The sequence below is a fragment of the Eptatretus burgeri genome, chromosome 15 (assembly GCF_056783735.1).
Source record: "Eptatretus burgeri isolate ZD-2024b chromosome 15, Ebu_testis_v1, whole genome shotgun sequence".
NCBI lineage: Eukaryota > Metazoa > Chordata > Myxini > Myxiniformes > Myxinidae > Eptatretus > Eptatretus burgeri.
The window spans coordinates 9,901,322-9,916,040 of record NC_140975.1 but is presented as its reverse complement, the minus strand read 5'-3'; the positions used below and the strand labels follow the sequence as shown (position 1 = coordinate 9,916,040).

The 14,719-nt window shown below is 43.4% G+C and overlaps 1 pseudogene; it reads left to right on the top strand.

The window, feature by feature from the left end:
* LOC147011470 (ufm1-specific protease 1-like) overlaps positions 1-14,719 on the top strand; it is a 32,188-nt pseudogene that overhangs the window by 16,343 nt on the left and 1,126 nt on the right.

Sequence of the window (14,719 nt, the reverse complement as noted above, 5' to 3'; positions counted from 1 at the left end):
GCGATTTGATTGCTATCGGTTTGCAGACCGGCGACAAGTTAGCGAACAGCTGGGGGGACGTTACCTCCGCGGTGGTCAACGCATTTAAAATTAGACGAGGCTTGCTTCCTCCAAAGGGTATTTCGACGCTCGTGTGCTGCTTGAGGACATTATGACCGAGAATTACGTCTGCGCATAAATCACGAAGCACCAGTACCCTTACATCCCGATGCGTGTACCCTTTTACGTCCAATTCAACATTGCAGTACCCTCGTACGCGGGATTGTAGTGAGGTGGCGGCCATGCATACCGTATTGTCAGTCGGGTGGATTATCCATTTCCTGCCCTTCACTAGCGAGCTGTTGACGAAACTTTCAGAGCTACCGGTATCAATCAGTGCCTCAGCCATATGCCCGTTAATTCGTACGTTGATGATAGCCTTGGATAGATTCCCCGGGGAGGCTGCAGTTAATTTATTTTGCGAGTAGAGAGCCGCAGAAGTGGGTTTATTTCTCCTTCGAGTAGATTTACATACCCTGGCATAATGCCCTTTCTTGTCGTAATTCATGCATGTGGCATCTCTGGCGGGGCATTTGTGGCGGGGTGTCTTTTGTACCCACAAAAGAAGCATTTACCAACCGGAGCAGTTGCTGAGGAGTTTGACGTGGCCTGGGTATCCGGCTCCTTGGGTGTTTCTCCATCCCCTGTGTCTGGCTGTGTCTGTGTCAGTGGGGTTCCTTGAGTTCCCACCGTAGCAGCGTTCATTAGCAGCATCGGTGTCCCAAATGACTCAGATTGCTGCTGAGCCGTATCCATTGCTTGAGCCTGATCGACTACCTTTTCAAGAGTGGGTTGCGCTTTCTCTAGTAAGCGTTGCCGTATGTGGGCTGATCTGAGTCCTTGGATGAATGCCTCCCGTGTCGCTTCCTTTCGGTGTTCCTCGGCGCTTACGGCCCGGAAGCTGCCGTCTTTTCCCAGCTGATTCAGAGCTTGCAGGAACTGATCGATTGTCTCCCCGGCTGCTTGCTTGCGTGTGTTGAGAAGATGTCGTATGTATACCTCGTTCTTGGGCTTCACGTAGAGCGCCTGCAGCACGTCGATCGCTGCTTCGTAAGTGTCGCACTCCGAGAAGAGCCTGTACACGCCGGGCAAGACATGATTCACGAGAGCGGCAAATTTGTCAGCTCCCTCTTTGATGATGGTCAGATAGTGTGAGAAGGAACAGAACCAATGCGACCATTTCATTTCTGCGTCAGTCGCGTTTGGGTCTGCGTCGAACCTCTCTGGTTTGTAGATCTTGTCCATCGTTGGTTGAGAGAGCCGAGAAAACCAAATGGAATAAATTGAAGTGAGAGCGAGAGAAGAACCTTCAGAGTTTAGGCTTTATTCCATTTGATTGGAGCCGCTTCTGCGGGCACACCGGGGAATACAGGTTCAGCTAGGAGTACATAAGCAGTAACGTATACATGTGCAATTAATCATCGCAGACTAAATCCGCGTAAGCACGGAGTTCGATATAATCTCCATTCTCACCAGTCAATGAGCACCTTCAGTCAACGAGCATCAAGTGAACAGCCGATGTAAATGGCAATGCCCCGGGGACAATCACCCCGTGCCGCGGAGACCTCCCCTTATACGCGAGACGCACAACATGTGATCCCGCGTCATGTCCCTCAATTCACCTCAATTCACCACAGTATTGTGGGCGGAGATTGCTGGGTGGATTGTGGGCGGAGATTGCCGGGTGGATTGTGGGCGGAGATTGTCGGGTGGATTGTGGGCTGAGATTGTGGGCGGAGATTGCCGGGTGGATTATGGGTGGAGATTGCCGGGTGGATTGTGGGCGGAGATTGCCGGGTGAATTGTGGGCGGAGATTGCCGGGTGAATTGTGGGCTGAGATTGTCGGGTGAATTGTGGGCGGAGATTGCCGGGTGAATTGTGGGCGGAGATTGCCGGGTGGATTGTGGGTGGAGATTGTCGGGTGGATTGTGGGCGGAGATTGCCGGGTGGATTGTGGGCGGAGATTGCCGGGTGGATTGTGGGCTGAGATTGTGGGCGGAGATTGCCGGGTGAATTGTGGGCGGAGATTGCCGGGTGAATTGTGGGCTGAGATTGCCGGGTGGATTGTGGGCGGAGATTGCCGGGTGAATTGTGGGCGGAGATTGCCGGGTGGATTGTGGGCGGAGATTGTCGGGTGAATTGTGGGCGGAGATTGCTGGGTGGATTGTGGGCGGAGATTGTCGGGTGAATTGTGGGCGGAGATTGCCGGGTGAATTGTGGGCGGAGATTGCCGGGTGGATTGTGGGCGGAGATTGTCGGGTGGATTATGGGCGGAGATTGCCGGGTGAATTGTGGGCGGAGATTGTCGGGTGGATTGTGGGCGGAGATTGCCGGGTGAATTGTGGGCGGAGATTGCCGGGTGTATTTGAAGTGAAGACGAGAGAAGAACCTTCAGAGTTTAGGCTTTATTCCATTTGATTGGAGCCGCTTCTGCGGGCACACCGGGGAATACAGGTTCAGCTAGGAGTACATAAGCAGTAACGTATACATGTGCAGTTAATCATCGCAGAATAAATCCGCGTAAGCACGGAGTTCGATATAATCTCCATTCTCACCAGTCAATGAGCACCTTCAGTCAACGAGCACCAAGTGAACAGCCGATGTGAATGGCAATGCCCCGGGGACAACCACTCGTGCCGCGGAGACCTCCCCTTATACGCGAGACGCACAACATGTGATCCCGCGTCATGTCCCTCAATTCACCTCAATTCACCACATTCTCCCCACCTTTAAAATGTAACTAGGGGCCCATCTTACGCACCATGATTGCTTTAGCACTATAGGAGTATACATTTCAAGCAACGCAGACTAATAGGTCTACAGAAGCATACATGCCAAGCAGTGATTATTTTGAGTTGTAGGAGCATGGAAATGAGCATCGATATATGATATAATGGGCATATAGGAGCATGAGCAGCGAGAATGCCGATAATCCCCTTTACAGATTGAGTCGTCGAGGGGGCCTTATTCGTCGACCTCTCCGGGAGTAAATGGCAGTTTCACTTGAGGGAGGCTCCCGATCCTCTTGGTGAGCCTCGACTTGTGCCGGGGATGACTCCTCGATCGCTCTCGGGTGGAACGCGGCAGCCCCGTCGCCCGGTGGACTTCCTGGGGGGGGGGGGAACACCTGGGGAGGGGATGTCTGAAGGAGGAGTGCCAGAAGGTGGTGTACCTGCGGGAGGAGTACCTGAGGGAGCCAGATGGCGAACCGACACAGTGGTCTCCCTGCCATCCGGGAGCCTGACATGAGCATACTCTGGATTAGTGTCAATGAGTTCGACCCCCTCCACCAGGGGTTCATACTTGCTTTGTCGTACCGGGCGTTTCATGAACACTGTTCCGGGATGGGTCAGCCAGTTGGGCACCGTTTGACCGTCAACATAACGTCGCTGGTGAGTAAACATTCGTTCGTGAGGAGTTGCATTGGTGGACGTGCAGAGCAAAGAGCGTATGGAATTCAGAGCGTCGGGAAGAGTAACCTCCCACCGCTCGGGGCCCAGCCCTCTTGATTTCAACGCCAGAGTTACAGCTTTCCAAATAACTCCATTATACCGTTCCACCTGCCCGTTTCCCTGTGGGTTGTAACCCGTCGTTCGACTAGTTGCTATGCCGTGCTCTAATAGGAATTGTTTTAGCCCGGCCGACATGAAACACGGCCCTCTGTCTGAATGTATGTACGAAGGTTTCCCAAACATAGCGAAGAGGTCAGAGAGACATCTCACGACAGTGCCCGAGGTCATATCCGAGCACGGAAATGCGAAAGGGAACCTTGAATATTCATCAACAACGGTGAATATGTATCTGTTGTCTGTCTCGGTCGGCAGGGGCCCTTTGAAGTCGATGTTTAGTCTCTCGAAGGGGGAAGTGGCCTTGATCAGTCTGCCAGATGCCGCGCCATAGAATCTGGGTTTTAGTTCAGCACAAACAGGGCATGAAGCATTCATTTGTTTAATATCTTCAACAGAATAGGGAAGATTTTGTCTGCGCATGAAATGTGCCATCCTGGTTACCCCTGGGTGGCAGAGACACGTGTAGGTCTTGCAAAGCCTGACTGATTGTTGCTGAACTGTAGACCCGAGAGAAGGTATCTGCAGCAGGGTTTTCCTTCCCGGGCCGGTAAACAATGTCGTAACTGTAGCAGGCTAGGTCTATCCGCCATCTCATAATTTTTTCATTCTTAATTTTCCCGTTATTTTTCCCATCAAACATGAATGCCACGGATCGTTGGTCCGTAACGAGCGTGAAGTGGTTTCCCAGTAAATAATGTCTCCATTTCCGCAGCGCTTCGACGATGGCGTACGCCTCCTTCTCTATTGCCGAGTGTCTCTGCTCGCTTCTAGAGAGAGTTCTCGAGAAGAACGCGACCGGCCGCCCAGACTGATTAAGTGTAGCAGCTATGGCGTGATCTGAAGCGTCGGTTTCCACCACGAAGGGCACCGAGCTGTCGATCGATAAAACCACGGACTTACTGATATCATCCTTGAGGTTGTGGAAAGCTCTTACAACAGCGGCATCTGGTGGAAAGTTTTTGCAATGCACTAGGGGATGTATTTTCTCGGAGTATTGCGAAATCCATCTCGCATAGTAAGCGAACATGCCGATCACCCGGCGCATTGTCTGCAGGTCCTGAGGTGGGGGTAGCTCACGAAGTGGGCGCAATCGTTCAGGATCAGGCTTATTTGTGCCGTCGGCTATTGTGTAGCCGAGAAGGTCAATTGACCTTGCCGAGAATACGCATTTCTCGTAGTTGAGAGTCAGATTATATTTTCTAGCAATGCTCAAGAATCTGTCCAGATTCCTATCATGTTCCCCCTGATCCCTACCGCACACTGTGACATTGTCCACGTAAACAAAAGTGTCTTTGAGGTTTTCATCTGAGATGATGTCGTCCATAACCCGTTGGAAGCAGGCTACTCCATTCGTGACACCGAATGGAATCCTCCTGAATTGGTAGAGGCGCCTCCCTGCCTGGAATGCGGTGTAAGGTTTGTCTTCCTCTCGGATGGGAATTTGATGATAGGCGCTTCGCAAGTCGATGGTGCTGAATATCTTATAATTGGCCACACGTTCGACCATCTCGTCTATGCGCGGCAAAGGGTAGGCGTCGAGTTGGGTGAAACGATTGACCGTTTGGGAATAATCGACAACCATTCGTTTCTTATGGTTCTGACTGCTGGTTACTAACACCTGTGCGCGCCATGGCGAATCGCTCGGTTCTATAATTCCTTCTTCCAGTAATCGCTTGATTTCTGAGGTGATGAAATTCATGTCAGCAGTGGTATATCGCCGCGATTTGATCGCTATCGGTTTGCAGACCGGCGACAAGTTAGCGAACAGCTGGGGGGACGTTACCTCCGCGGTGGTCAACGCATTTAAAATTAGACGAGGCTTGCTTCCTCCAAAGGGTATTTCGACGCTCGTGTGCTGCTTGAGGACATTATGACCCAGAATTACGTCTGCGCACAAATCACGAAGCACCAGTACCCTTACATCCCGATGCGTGTACCCTTTTACGTCCAATTCAACATTGCAGTACCCTCGTACGCGGGATTGTAGTGAGGTGGCGGCCATGCATACCGTATTGTCAGTCGGGTGGATTATCCATTTCCTGCCCGTCACTAGCGAGCTGTTGACGAAACTTTCAGAGCTACCGGTATCAATCAGTGCCTCAGCCATATGCCCGTTAATTCGTACGTTGATGATAGCCTTGGATAGATTCCCCGGGGAGGCTGCAGTTAATTTATTTTGCGAGTAGAGAGCCGCAGAAGTGGGTTTATTTCTCCTTCGAGTAGATTTACATACCCTGGCATAATGCCCTTTCTTGTCGCAATTCATGCATGTGGCATCTCTGGCGGGCATTTGTGGCGGAGGTGTCTTTTGTACCCACAAAAGAAGCATTTACCAACCGGAGCAGTTGCTGAGGAGTTTGACGTGGCCTGGGTATCCGGCTCCTTGGGTGTTTCTCCATCCCCTGTGTCTGGCTGTGTCTGTGTCAGTGGGGTTCCTTGAGTTCCCACCGTAGCAGCGTTCATTAGCAGCATCGGTGTCCCAAATGACTCAGATTGCTGCTGAGCCGTATCCATTGCTTGAGCCTGATCGACTACCTTTTCAAGAGTGGGTTGCGCTTTCTCTAGTAAGCGTTGCCGTATGTGGGCTGATCTGAGTCCTTGGATGAATGCCTCCCGTGTCGCTTCCTTTCGGTGTTCCTCGGCGCTTACGGCCCGGAAGCTGCCGTCTTTTCCCAGCTGATTCAGAGCTTGCAGGAACTGATCGATTGTCTCCCCGGCTGCTTGCTTGCGTGTGTTGAGAAGATGTCGTATGTATACCTCGTTCTTGGGCTTCACGTAGAGCGCCTGCAGCACGTCGATCGCTGCTTCGTAAGTGTCGCACTCCGAGAAGAGCCTGTACACGCCGGGCGAGACATGATTCACGAGAGCGGCAAATTTGTCAGCTCCCTCTTTGATGATGGTCAGATAGTGTGAGAAGGAACAGAACCAATGCGACCATTTCATTTCTGCGTCAGTCGCGTTTGGGTCTGCGTCGAACCTCTCTGGTTTGTAGATCTTGTCCATCATTGGTTGAGAGAGCCGAGAAAACCAAATGGAATAAATTGAAGTGAGAGCGAGAGAAGAACCTTCAGAGTTTAGGCTTTATTCCATTTGATTGGAGCCGCTTCTGCGGGCACACCGGGGAATACAGGTTCAGCTAGGAGTACATAAGCAGTAACGTATACATGTGCAATTAATCATCGCAGACTAAATCCGCGTAAGCACGGAGTTCGATATAATCTCCATTCTCACCAGTCAATGAGCACCTTCAGTCAACGAGCATCAAGTGAACAGCCGATGTAAATGGCAATGCCCCGGGGACAATCACCCCGTGCCGCGGAGACCTCCCCTTATACGCGAGACGCACAACATGTGATCCCGCGTCATGTCCCTCAATTCACCTCAATTCACCACAGTATTGTGGGCGGAGATTGCTGGGTGGATTGTGGGCGGAGATTGCCGGGTGGATTGTGGGCGGAGATTGTCGGGTGGATTGTGGGCGGAGATTGCCGGGTGGATTATGGGCGGAGATTGCCGGGTGAATTGTGGGCGGAGATTGCCGGGTGAATTGTGGGCGGAGATTACCGGGTGGATTGTGGGCGGAGATTACCGGGTGGATTGTGGGCGGAGATTACCGGGTGGATTGTGGGCGGAGATTACCGGGTGGATTGTGGGCGGAGATTACCGGGTAGATTGTGGGCGGAGATTGCCGGGTGGATTGTGTTTGGAGATTGCCGGGTGTATTGTGGGCGGAGATTACCGGGTAAATTGTGGGCGGAGATTGCCGGGTGGATTATGGGCGGAGATTGCCGGGTGTATTGTGGGAGGAGATTGCCGGGTGGATTGTGGGCGGAGATTACCGGGTGGATTGTGGGCGGAGATTACCGGGTGGATTGTGGGCGGAGATTGCCGGGTGGATTATGGGCGGAGATTACCGGGTGGATTATGGGCGGAGATTGCTGGGTGGATTGTGGGAGGAGATTGCCGGGTGGATTATGGGCGTGGTTCATGTGGAAGAGCGACGTTTTTTTGTGCTGAATTGTTTTCTGTGTGACGCCGGAAGTTGATTTTCTGAGCCAGAAGTGAAAATCTTCCTGTTCCGTTAGTTGTTGACGCGCAGCGTTGTAACTCTCGTTCTTCATTGTTTTTCACCAGAAGTGTTTTTAAAACGTCTTGTGGAGGAGATTTCTTCCTCTTTTTTTGGTGACAAATGGTTATAACACCGCGGCGACATTGTGCTGTTATATAATTGGCTATTCTGTCCTGTGTCTTTTGTCACGTCTTCTGTCATGTTTTCTGTCACACTTATGGCCTCGTACGTCCCTTTGATGTGAGGGCTATAAATATAAATTTGTCCAACGTCACAACTCTTCCCATCATGCATGCTAATTCAGTGTGTCTACATTTAAATTTTATAATTGCAAAATTATTTCATCATTCTTAACCTCGACTTTTACTGCCCCCAGCTGCGTGATATCGAAGTATTCGCTTCTTGTTTTTTAAATTATGTACCTTACAATTTCTGTCCGTTTGAATTTGATTTGATGTGTTCTTAGCTGAACCAGGCTGAATGTGCCTAATGGTCTCCTGCATTTAAGTTCCTTTTCAATATATTCATGGATCACGATCCAAGGACCATTTATTGAAGATCCAAGTGTTTGTAAGAATAAAGTTTGCACTCAGGTTTCTTCACTGCTACGGATCCAGAACGAGCTTGTGGAACTCGGGGACATCAATGGATCCTCATGGAATCACACGAATGGGTGATCTCGGTAGAGGCGTCATTGCTGTTGGACCAGCTGTGTATGGTGTACAATGCCGCCTGATACACGTACGATGTAATGAGGACTTCACTGAGAATGTGATGCCTGACCTGCTGCACTACTTTAATAACTCCAGGGCACCGGTTATGATGGGGGGCGGGGGGACAACATCAATGCTCTGGCAAAGGTGATTGGTTGATTGTGTGTTGAAGCCTGGTGTTGGCTTTGTGGTTAGGGTGGCGGCTAGGGACCCTTGGGTCCTGAGTTCAAGCCCCGTTGGCTGCTGAATTAAAATACACCAAGAGGTTGACTGAGTCTGTCATCTTTCTGAGGTCAGAAAAATGAGCACCAGTGTACTGGTAAGGGGGAAACTGCATCAGCGGCATAGCCATGTTCCAACCAATGATTCAACCAGCAGCCACAGGCTGCACGAGAGAGAGAGAGAGAGAGAGAGAGAGAGAGAGAGAGAGAGAGAGAGAGAGAGAGAGAGAGAGAGAGAGAGAGAGAGAGAGAGATATAGATATAGAGAGATAGAGAGATAGAGATATAGAGAGATAGATATATAGAGAGATAGATATATAGAGATATATATAGAGATATATATAGAGATATATATAGAGATATATATAGAGATATATATAGAGATATATATAGAGATATATATAGAGATATATATAGAGATATATATAGAGATATATATAGAGATATATATAGAGATATATATAGAGATATATATAGAGATATATATAGAGATATATATAGAGATATATATAGAGATATATATAGAGATATATATAGAGATATATATAGAGATATATATAGAGATATATATAGAGATATATATAGAGATATATATAGAGATATATATAGAGATATATAGAGATATATAGAGATATATAGAGATATATAGAGAGATATATAGAGAGATATATAGAGAGATATATAGAGAGATATATATAGAGATAGAGATAGAGAGATATAGATATAGAGATAGAGAGATATAGATATAGAGAGATAGATATATAGAGAGATATATAGAGATAGAGATAGAGATAGAGATATAGAGAGATAGATATATAGAGATAGAGATATATAGAGATAGAGATATATATAGAGAGATATATAGAGATAGAGATATATAGAGAGATATATAGAGAGATATATAGAGAGATATATAGAGAGATATATAGAGAGATATATAGAGAGATATATAGAGATATAGAGAGATAGAGAGATATAGATATAGAGAGATAGATATATAGAGAGATATATAGAGATAGAGATAGAGATAGAGATATAGAGAGATAGATATATAGAGATAGAGATAGAGATAGAGATATAGAGAGATAGATATATAGAGATAGAGATATATAGAGATAGAGATATATATAGAGAGATATATAGAGAGATATATAGAGAGATATATAGAGAGATATATAGAGAGATATATAGAGAGATATATAGAGAGATATATAGAGAGATATATAGAGAGATATATAGAGAGATATATAGAGATAGAGAGATATAGATATAGAGAGATAGAGAGATATAGATATAGAGAGATAGATATATAGAGAGATAGAGATAGAGATAGAGATAGAGATAGAGATATAGAGAGATAGATATATAGAGATAGAGATAGAGATAGAGATAGAGATATAGAGAGATATATAGAGATAGAGAGATATAGATATATAGAGATAGAGAGATAGAGAGATAGATATATAGAGAGATATATAGAGATAGAGAGATATAGATATATAGAGATAGAGAGATATAGATATAGAGAGATAGATATATAGAGATATAGATATATAGAGATAGAGATAGAGATAGAGATATATAGAGAGATATATAGAGAGATATATAGAGAGATATATAGAGAGATATATAGAGAGATATATGGAGAGATATATGGAGAGATATATAGAGAGATATATAGAGAGATATATAGAGAGATATATAGAGAGATATATAGAGAGATATATAGAGAGATATATAGAGAGATATATAGATAGCTATATATAGATATAGAGATATAGAGATATATAGATAGATAGATAGATATATAGAGATAGAGATAGAGATAGAGATAGAGATAGAGATAGAGATAGAGATATATAGAGAGATATATAGAGAGATATATAGAGAGATATATAGAGAGATATATAGAGAGATATATAGAGAGATATATAGAGAGATATATAGAGAGATATATAGAGAGATATATAGAGAGATATATAGAGAGATATATAGAGAGATATATAGAGAGATATATAGAGAGATATATAGAGAGATATATAGAGAGATATATAGAGATATAGAGATATAGAGATATAGATATAGAGATAGATATATAGAGAGATATATAGAGATAGAGATAGAGATATATAGAGAGATATATAGAGAGATATATAGAGAGATATATAGAGAGATATATAGAGAGATATATAGAGAGATATATAGAGAGATATATAGATATATAGAGAGATATATAGAGAGATATATAGAGAGATATATAGAGAGATATATAGAGAGATATATAGAGAGATATATAGAGAGATATATAGAGAGATATATAGAGAGATATATAGAGAGATATATAGAGAGATATATAGAGAGATATATAGAGAGATATATAGAGAGATATATAGAGAGATATATAGAGAGATATATAGAGAGATATATAGAGAGATATATAGAGAGATATATAGAGAGATAGAGAGATAGAGAGATAAAGAGATATCGAGATAGAGATAGAGATAGAGAGAGAGAGAGAGAGAGAGAGAGAGAGAGAGAGAGAGAGAGAGAGAGAGAGAGAGAGAGAGAGAGAGAGAGAGAGATATAGATATAGATATAGATATAGATATATATATATATATATTGATTGTGTGTTCAGTTTTTAAACCAAATACAATAGTTATTCAATTGCATTGAAATCTCAATTTACATCATGCAATCGCCAGGAAGTTTGTTGGCTTTTTCATTCTATTTTATTATCCTCGCGGAAGGAGAGGGTATTGCATTCGGGTCCGTTTGATTTTGTAAGTATATTGATGACTTCCGTCCTCTGTTCGTGTGTTTGTTTGTTTGTGTGTTTGTTTGTCGGCATGATAACTCGAACGGAAGAAGTTCCCAATTTGTGAAATTACACCACGTGATTCAGGAGGGTGATGGCTCGTGCTGATTAGATTTTGGTCAAAATCGGTGTAAGGTCAAGGTCACAGTGAGGTCAAACATTCGATTTTTGATGGTTTGGTACAGAATCATCGTAGAAACTTCTGGTTTGCGTCGATACCTTCTCTAGAGACAGCTTTTATTAGACAAGGTCGAGGTCAAGTTGACGATTTCGTAAGTACCAGTCTATGACTGTTTGTTTGTCTGTTTGTCCGCACAGAGCTTTTGTATTTTTCTCCACAATCTGATTGAGACGTAATTTTCACCATTGGTGCGACTACTCATGTCGAATGTTTTAATGATAATTATGATTTTAAAGGTCACGTGGTGTGGCAGCCATATTGGAAAAACGGAAAAAACTTTGGACCCATCTCTGAAACCGCACCAAGGTAAAAATTGAAACTTGGCACATATGAAGTACTCATCGTGGGGAATATGTGAGTTTTTTTTATGATGTCATAGGTGACTTTGTTATGACGTCAAAATTGCATATGAAGAACGATACATCTGATCAGTGTGAAAATTTTTGGGGATCATCTATGAATAAAATGGTCCACTGAAAAAAAAAAATTCATGTCATCGGTTACATGATTCGGCAGCCATATTGTTTTAAATATATTTTTTAAAATCTTCTTTTCTGAAGTGGCTGAACAGATCGAGGTGAAACTTTACACGTATGACTGCCAATCCATGAGGAACAAAACTTTCACACACATGATGTCATAGGTCACATAGGCAGCCCTATTGGATTTACCCTAAAGCCTATAAAAATATTCTCCAGAACAGATCGAAGGGAAACTTCACATAAATGTTTCCCAAGCCATGGGTGCACAAGTTTGTTAAGGAATATTTGATAGGTCACATGATTTTGGTAGCCATATTGGATTGAAGAAAAATATTAAATAATATTTTCTCTGGAACTTCTTAATTGATGTGAAACTTCAAAATTATGTTCTGGTATTGATAGGGAATACATGTTTTAAATTTCAACTTGATCAGACACATGGTCTGGCAGCCAAAATTATTTAATTTTTTTGATCTGGGTTCTTTTTATTTTTATTTTTTAATCAGGCTTATTACTTTGCTGTGCCTGGATGGGTTTCAGAGTAGAGTAGTCGCAGCGAAAATGCGAATGCTATCCAGGTTCCTCCTGATGACTTCATCTTTACTTTTTCCTTGTTTGGGTTCCATCTGATTACTCCAATGCAGGACTGTACTTATTTGGTCTTCCATTTGATTTGAATTTAAGTTGTTTTAATCCCATTCTGAATTCAATTGAATAATGAATAATAATTTTTTTAAATGTCATGGGTCAGGGTCAGGTGTACAGTCAAAGTGAGGTTTCATCAAAGCGGGATGTCTTGGTACCTGGTCATCACTGCCAGCAGTTATAAAGTGGCAGTTCTAGTTCTGTATTTTATTAATTACGGAAAAACCGGTACACAAACGACACACAAGATACACCACACAAAACTACACAAACATCAAACGTCTTTTGAATATCCGCCACACAAAATCTTTGCTTTTTTTCTTGTTTTATTACTTCTGCTACCGAAGGTGAAAGAGATTATGTTTTCACCCCTTTTTGTCTGTTTGTTTTGTTTGTGTGCAGGATATCTCAAAAAGTTGTGGACGGATCTGGATGAAATTTTGTGGACGGGTTCGGTGTGTGACAAGGACAAACTCATTAGATTTTGGTGAAGATCTGGATCCGGATCTGACTACTACGATTTTTAAAGTGATTCTTCACCATTGAGAGATTGGGCTAAAAACGATATACAGCATGATATCTCAAATTGTGTATGGATTCGGACGAAACTTGGTGGACACATTTGGTGTGGGACAAGGACGATTTTGGTGAAGATCCAAATCTGGATCCAGTTCTGATAATTTTTAATTGATTTTTCACCCTTGAGAGATAAGAGTTAAACCAATAGATAACACGATATCTCAAAAAGTTGTGGATGGATTCGGATGAAACTTGGTGGACATGTTGAGTGTCTCAAGGCCGAATTGATTCGATGTTGGTGAAGATCTGAATCCGAATTTGTATTCGAGGGTTATTTAATTTTTTTAAGTGATTCTTCACCATTGAGAGATTGGGCCAAAAACGATATAGTCATGTATAGCATGATATTTCAAAAATGTATTGGGCCCGATATGTTCTTGTGGATCAGCCGTTATGTGGTGGAGGTATGCGCTGTACTGAGTGCCTTTCCTGTTATATCATGGGACGTTGGTCTGTTCCAGGTTGTACTGGGAGTTTGTCATTGCAATAATACGGACTTTCTTTTCATTCTCGAGCCACACTATTATGGGCCACCGTTGTCCATGGAATAGGCTTGTCTTGGCGGCTGGCTCACATGGACGGACATCACTCTGTTCGCTAATAACTCTTTCCATAATTTTTGTTTTCCTTAGTCACAAACTTGGGGTAGGTGTTCACAGTTGCATTGACGGAAGAAAGAGGTTTACTCGTATTCAAAACCAAAACGGTCATGGGGTAGTATAGCTTTTGCATTTTGATTTGATCCTGAATTTGTTTTGTTGATCAAATGATTTGTTGTTTAATATAATTCAACAAGTTAAAAAAATATTACATTGAATAATTCTAATAAAATATATTAATTATTTAATATAATTAATATTATTTGGGGACCAAGCACACAAATGCTTGGTCTTCTATTGTTATCGGTATTTTATTATTATTCTTTCCGCCAAATTTTTGTTCCAGCTGTAGCGTCTTGGATTTAACTGAAAACTTCAAAAATCTTCTTCTCCAAAAAAGTAAATGCTATCGATTTGATTCTTGTCAGGTTATGACCGACTATCCATGGTGCAAAAAAAGTTTTAGAAGATGTCATCAGTGAAGTGGTTTGGCTGCCATGTTAGATTAAAGGTTAACATTTTAATCTGCTTCTTCAATTGCGTTCAACCGATTGATGTGAAACTTGGCACATATCATCGAGTACCCCTTGGGAATATATATGCTGTTCATGATGATGTCATAGGTTACGTGATTTGAAATTGCCTTGTATTGGACAAGGGATGCTTGGGCCCTTGCATCACTGCTCGTAGTTTTAATTGTTAATATAATTATTAATATTGTATTGATAATATACTGTAGCATTGAAAATATTCTATTATTAATAATTTAAGAATAATGTAATAATTTTATAAGTATAATTCAA